Source organism: Macrobrachium nipponense, chromosome 26, assembly GCF_015104395.2.
Source record: "Macrobrachium nipponense isolate FS-2020 chromosome 26, ASM1510439v2, whole genome shotgun sequence".
NCBI lineage: Eukaryota > Metazoa > Arthropoda > Malacostraca > Decapoda > Palaemonidae > Macrobrachium > Macrobrachium nipponense.
Window position 1 is genome coordinate 23881138 of NC_087215.1, and position 7500 is coordinate 23888637.

Genomic DNA, 7500 nt, shown 5'->3' on the forward strand with positions numbered 1-7500 from the left:
CACATTTGCGACTGTCTCTTCCCAATGTGCCAAGGATACCCTTAGGATACCCTGAGGCATCAGACTCCTCTGGCTCCTTCACTCACCCACCGTAGATCTAAACTTCTGAAAAAGAACGAGGATAGATGAAAAATGTGTGCCCAAACAGAGTGTGGGTGTGTGCCCTCGCCGCTTTGGTTGTCGGGCAGCACCTACTGAGTCCAGAGGGTATCGCCCCAGTCACTCGTTGCTTGCTGCCTCTCTCCCACCGCTGCCCCGGTGCCCCGACGCCAAAACTTACAGAAGAAGAACTCTGGCGCTGCTTTCGGGGGTTCGTTTCTTGCTCTCGTATTGGAAAACGCTTGTGCGCTTACCTCAAGCACCCCACTCATTAACGGGTGACGGCAGTGACCACCAATCACCCAGTTACAGGATCATGAACCACATATCCCAGACCAAAGGTGCATTTCTCTAGGACGATTTCCCAAGGATTTTAGAGTAGGAGAGTTGAAACTCGTCATTTCCCAAATATCGCTACTTCAAGTGATGGGTTCCAAATCGGTCGTTACGGCGTCATAAAATGCCTGATTCATTACCGATAAAAAGCTAATGAGTACGAGTGAAATCTATCGCCATAACATCGCATACTCTCGCAATCCCTTCCTTAGGCGGTGCTCTTAGCAAACCTGCCGGATAGTTATATCCGAAAGCAAGCATATCGTTCCCCTCCCTCCTTTCTCTTTCCCTCTCTCTAGCTGTTACTGGAGCAAAGCTGTGGAACGTGTGGGCAGCATGGCAGTGTCATGGAGTGTGAAGTATGCTCTCTCGACACCTGTGAATGAAACCGCGGGCGTAAATGCTAGAGCTGCTGGACTTGCGCAGTTTAACATATGGTTGCTGGATTGTCTGATGAAGAGACACCGATGACCCCCCCGAATAAAAGTAACGCAAGAAAAGGCCAGCATGATCGCGTCTTGCTCATTCTTTTCCCCTCATCATCACCCTCTCGGGCCTCACGCGCCTACGCTAAGCCTTAGCAACCAGGGTCGAATGACGTGTAAGAAAATGCAGATAACATCCTTTCAGGGGAAAGAGAAAAAAGAAACAATTCGACGACGCGATAAAAAGATTTTCTATTCTACCCTCCAACCAAACTCGCAAGAAATGAATTCGGCTCCCAACTTTCAACGTAACAACTTCGGAAACAGCGAGCTCCTCTCATCAAGAAATTGCACCCCACAGTTCCATAATAATATTCCATCAGAGTCATCGAAAGTGCAGTTAAAATTCTCCCTCCAAGTCAAAAACTAGCGTAATCTTTCTCTTAGCATCGCGCATCTGGCAAGCGCCTTTCTCCTCCCCCACACAGGCTCCTTTCCCCCCAAAACCCCCGAACTCCACCGCCCCAAAAACCCCCATTTCTCCGCTCCACCCCAATCGCCTTCGCTCCGCCTCTTTCAACCCCCCCACCGACGACCCCCTTTGCCGAGCCCCCTCCTGCATTTCCTCCTAACCCTCCCCCTGCAACTGTTGCTTCTACCAGGCTTGCCAACCGTTCCTCTCCTCCAGACCTCTCGCTCGCTCTCTCCCTCCCCTGCTCTGCTCAAGACCTCCTCACCCCAGCAGCACTTTCGCAGACTTTCCTCACAGTATGCGACGATCATGACTTCGCTTTGCTCTCTGCACGACAAATACGGTTTCCAGCAATGAATCCTTAAATACTCTAAGATACTACTTTACCAAATCTTCCTTACACTTTCTTAATGAAGAAATTGCACGGCTTTCTTCGAGGCGTTTACAAAACTATGGCCTACTCACTGGTGATCAAAAGGACGCTAATAAGTGTTTAACCAAAAGGCACGTTCACAAAATACTTACGCATTAACCTACTAGCAAATTATGAAAACATCAAATCGCAATGCCCCCAAAACAACTGGGCGTGATTGCTATACGAGGAGTTAGTTGCTTTACTCTAAGAGCTGAGAACCGCCCATGTTCCCAAACATTAGAGAAGACGAACAATGAGAAACGTATAGTCCAGGAGCAGGTTTCAGTGATGCTTTATGATGATTCACCGAAGAAGAGGCTGAGTGGTACGTCATCATTACGACATATTCATTCAAAACACGTTCTTCGTTGGTGGAAAATAAGTTAACTGTATTTACTACGAAAATCTCTCCGAAGTCTTCTTTTTCTCTGGTATACTGAGAGAGTCAGTTTGGGCCACTGAGAATGTGGAAGTTAAAATACCAAACGATAAGAGCAGGTCATCCTCAATTGGGAGGGTAATCGTCTAATATCTGATTACAGGTCATTTTATGCATTAGTAATAAATAACATAATTTCAAATGAAATCTTAGAAATAAACAGGGGGATTAATAAACTTAAGCCTATGAATTAAGCCATAAATTCTAATCCAGATGTTCACGTTAATCTTATCGACCGGGAAACATATGATAAACACGTTTTGTTTATAATACTCAGTCATTTTAACGCGAATAAAAACTAGAAAGAAAGACTGTCATGTGCAAGTTTCATCTCATGGTGTCGTGTCTGGACCATAAACAGCAACATCTCTGAAATACACACCGTATGAAACTCGCTGCCACAGCAGCAAAATTGCGAAATTAAAAATTAGAACGCCTTTATTACAAAACATGGGAGAAGTGCAACGGAAAACAAGAGACTTAACCAAATAACGAATAAAAAAAAGAGCGAGAGATTGTTTCTGCTGTTCGTTAATCCCTTTCATCGGCGATTCTTGAACAACGACGCTCTTGTCTATATATCTCCTGTAGTATAACGTGATTTTTGGAGACCTTATGCAGGATATTTTTTGACACGAAGCAACGCGGGCGAAATATCATTTCAATTTCCAGCTCCTCCTCCTCCTCTCTCCTCCTCCTCCTCTCGCACTGGCTTGATCTCGACGTAATATTTCATTTGCTCTCGCCAAAGATTCTTCCAAGTTATTTATGCTAAGCAACACAGAAGCTCTATCATCATTCACTCGAATTTTCATCTCTTCTTATTACGATTTTTTATGTCATTGAAATTTAGTAACGTTAGCAATGAGTTTGTATGTGCATGTGAGTGTGTATATTATATATATTATATATTATATAATATAATATATAATATATATCTATATATATATATATATATGATATATAATATTATATTAATATATATATATATTATATATATGATAAATAACATATATATACATATTATATTAATATATATATATATATATATACATATATATATATATATGTGTGTGTTTTTGTGTGTGTGTGTGGGGGTGTGTGCGTGTGTGTGTTTTCTGTTTTTTTGAAAAAATATATTCATCATCAGGAAAGGAAAAACAAATAATGTACACACAAACATGCATTCAACAAAATTATATACATATACACACATACTATGTATATATATACATACATATATATATATATATATATATATATATATATATATATACTATACACACACACATATATATACATCATTAATTCATGATACCCGCAGAAAGCTATGGTTTGGAAGAAGTACTGGATTTATATCAATTAATAAAAGTAACTTAACACTTACAAACTGCTTAATACCTAAACTATATCTTATCAATAATAAAGCAAAACATTGTTTTCTCCAAGAGAAGTATAAATGTTTAAGCTCACAATCAGAGTGTAATCCAGTTGTTTTCATTATGTGAATCAAGTGAAGAAAACTAAATTTATAAATAACACCTATGGGCCTCCGATTTGGAATTTGGAACGTCATGTGCACTGGTTCATGTTCAAATCCTTGGATAGTTAGTTGACTACTAAGAGATAGCGGACGCAGTCAACACAAGAAGTACCATTTATTTAGCTATCTCGTCCTGAAGTTAAAGGTTCATGGCGGAAAACTGATAAGTGTAAGTTACCAAAATGTGTGTGTATGTATATGTATATATATGTATATATATGTATATATATATATATATATATATATATATATATATATATATATATATATATATATATGATTTTAAATCACTTAGCAATTAAAAAAAAGCCTGATGATTATACGAACAAAGTTACAGCTACTAAGGAAAATTGAAACACTGGAGAAGCATCTTCAGTGTTTCAATTTTCCTTCGTGGCTGTAACTTTGTTCATATATATATATGTATATATAATATATATATATATATATATATATATAATATATTATATATATATATATATATGATATATATATTATAGTATTTATATATTATCATAGTAGATATATATATTAAATAGTCTATATATAGTAGATATATATATACTATATATTAATATATATATATATATATATATTAGATATATATATATAATATATATATAGTATGTGCTTATGTGCTCACTATCGCCTTATAATCGTCTGTTCCTTGTATACTACAAGATTTATGGAGCCTTTTATACCTCCTCATCCGTTTTCTCTCTCTCCTCTCTCTCTCTCTCTCTCTCTCTCTCTCTCTCGTCCACTTTTTTTTTATGACGATTAATACCTACTTAATACAAGTTCAGCGTATGGCAAGACCGGGCTATGTAGTGATGGCAGCTAAGCTATCAGGTCTCAAACGAGATAACAGCTGTTATACTGAACACTCGTGACAAAAATCAGAAGGCCTCCTAATATTATCATGTTAATAAACCGCTAAAACATTACATTATCGTGGAACATGAATTACCATTAAAAGCGTAATATCTTTATTTCAAATAAGACTCAAGTCTTCACTTGAAACTACCGAAACTAAATTGATAATAAAGTCTTGGTTTCACTATACAGACTTTATTCTCAACTTTATTCTCACACGAACTATGCGTACAGTATGGATATCGAAAACCCCGAGTAATCATCCGGATATCAATACTGAAATTACCGTCTCACTCATAATAATGGGGGTGATGAAAAACAAATAACATTAAATTTTATTGCAGAGAGAGAGAGAGAGAGAGAGAGAGAGAGAGAGAGAGAGAGAGAGGAGCGGGAAGCATTCTTTCCGGGATTACTCTGGCCTTATTGATGTCCTTCTGTAGATATATCTACCGCTGGAAATGTTGCCGTCCAGCCATAATATAATAATAATAATAAGGAGAGAGAGAGAGGAGAGAGAGAGAGAGAGAGAGAGAGAGAGAGAGAGGATGATCTTATTCCTCAATTTACGAACATTATTGCGTTGTTGGAGAGAGAGAGAGAGAGAAGAGAGAGAGAGAGAGAGAGAGAGAGAGAGAGAGAGAGAATCGTTTCAGCTAAACGTCACAGGGTAATGGGAAGGTCAGAAACTGCTTCATCTTTCCAACCCGTCTTCTGAAGAGGGGAAAAATTCCTCCTCCCTTCAGTTCTTATTTCCCCCTAATTAAGGTTAAACAGTCTCACAGACCACGGAGTATAGTCAGCATTTTATTCCCCGAATCTTTACAACAAGAGAGGAGGCGTTTGCTGCGGAAGAAACCCGAGTCGATTTTCTGTTGATTACAGCAGACTGTAGCATGATATGACCGTACTAAGATAATCATGCATATGGCAAGAAATAGAAGAGATTCTAGGTCCATGTTCGCTGACGTCTAGACTCTGGGGAGACATGAAACACTGAAGGAGAAGATAATGATGCAAGGGAAGTTTCAGATAGAAAGGGTATCATAAAAGGAAGAAACTCACGCATAAAAAGGAATGAATGGTGTGGGATTGTCGGGAATAATGCAGACTTGGTATCAACTATAGGCAACCTGGAAATTATTTTTGATATTACGAGCCACGGAATAAATCAGCAATGCCATGAGAATGCAGTTAAAGTCGCCATCAAAACGCTGTATATATAATCAACATTAATTACACGGAAAATATACCATTGTGATAACTAGAAGTTAATACAATTAGAAATATAATTAAAAATATATATTAAACTACCTGTCATTCAGTTCTAACTGTATGAATATAAAGATGAAAGGATATAATCTTGCCATTTTCACAATTTACATATATAATATTTGCAAACTCGCATCTATACATTGCGTATGTATAGTAGATACAAATATCAAACCTAGATATTAACATATACACTTTTGTCCACACAAAACCTGTATTACGCTGTACATCCTTACATACACTTAAACACAGCTTGAGCGTACGTGCACTGGACGAAGGAAATCGCTATCACAGTCGTTGCTCTCAAAATCAGCAACGGAGAAGTAAAATAATGTACTATAATTATATGTCACTAAGGCCCGAAGTAAAAAAGTGATATCCTCCCTTGACGGAATTCATGTGTTAGCAAAACTCAATAATCAAATACCATGGCAAAACAGGTAAAATGATAAACTGACCAAGAGACACGCACTGAATTGCAATAGATACAATACCGAAATGGTAAATATTTCTAAACGCTCCAAGCTTACACGAGAGTTGTTCACTGTACAAAATGAGGGAGAATAATAAATCCCTATACTATACTGAGCAAAGGAGTTTATTAGATTATGTGCTAGTGCAGAATAGATGGAAGAGGATACTGATGGAGGTATTGTAATAGCCAAAACGATAAGGTTTCCCTCGCTTTAACATATGAAATAAATCTCATCTAGTAAATCGGTTGCAGTTTCGAATCCTGCTACGTGGGTCGAGAGATTCATCATATGTATCTTCTCTTGGGTCTTAAGGCTTTGTAGTGATAAACGTATCCCAACTGCATGAAAAAATCGAAAAAGACTGTGGCTATTGTAAATTATATTTATCTAGTATATATATATGAATATAGATATATATATATATATATATATATATATATATATATATATATATATATATACACACACACACACACCAAAATGAAGGATGTTTTGTCATAAGAAGAGTGGATGAAGGCATATCTATGATTTTTTGCTTAAAGCGAAAGTTAAAATTGACAGAAAGTCTAATTTGGAGAGGAAGGGGAAAATATGGCTATAAAGGTACTGAAGACAACTGGCATTAAGAAGGAAATGAGATGAGCATATAAGGAGCAAATGAATGAAAAATTGGCTAGGTTAAAGATACGAGGTAGAAAGATTATATGACTGTAAAATTCCAAGATGGGGTCAAAGAGTCAGAAAGGAGTCTTTGTAGGTATAGGAGGGTAGGAAAAGGGAAAATAAAACAAAATGATGGGATGAGAGGTTTGGTAAAGGGGGGATAAAATATTTGGGGGGCGACTGTAGTGTAGGGTCAATGCAGCCAGTAATTTGTTGAATGTGTAAATTGAAAAATACAAGAGTTGAAAGGTTTAGTCTAAAATAAAGAATACTTGTGGAAGTTAACTGTTCATAACTTAAGGAGGGCGATAAAAGGCTGAGAAAAAAAAAAGACACCAAGACTGGTGGAATTCAAGTGAATTGCTAAGATTAGGTGGATTTGTGAATGCGTAAATGTACAAAAAGAGAACCCTGGAGACAAAACTTTCAGGGGTAAAACCTTACTTAGTATAGTAAGGAAGGTGTGTACCAGGATTTTGAATAA

General features: G+C 37.4%; 1 protein-coding gene across 10 annotated transcripts in view; it reads right to left on the minus strand.

Moving 5' to 3' along the window:
* The window catches only part of LOC135200070 (protein glass-like), a 1678662-nt gene that overhangs the window by 810883 nt on the left and 860279 nt on the right, over positions 1-7500 (minus strand). Inside the window, exon 1 of one of the 10 annotated variants that reach the window (XM_064228348.1) lies at positions 1-33. This exon is cut by the window's left edge and continues 1574 nt beyond it. The exons of the other annotated variants lie outside the window; for them this stretch is intronic. The gene's annotated coding sequence lies outside the window, so the exon portion shown is untranslated. Of the gene's footprint in view, positions 34-7500 lie in introns of those variants that run through there. 10 annotated transcript variants of the gene reach the window in all.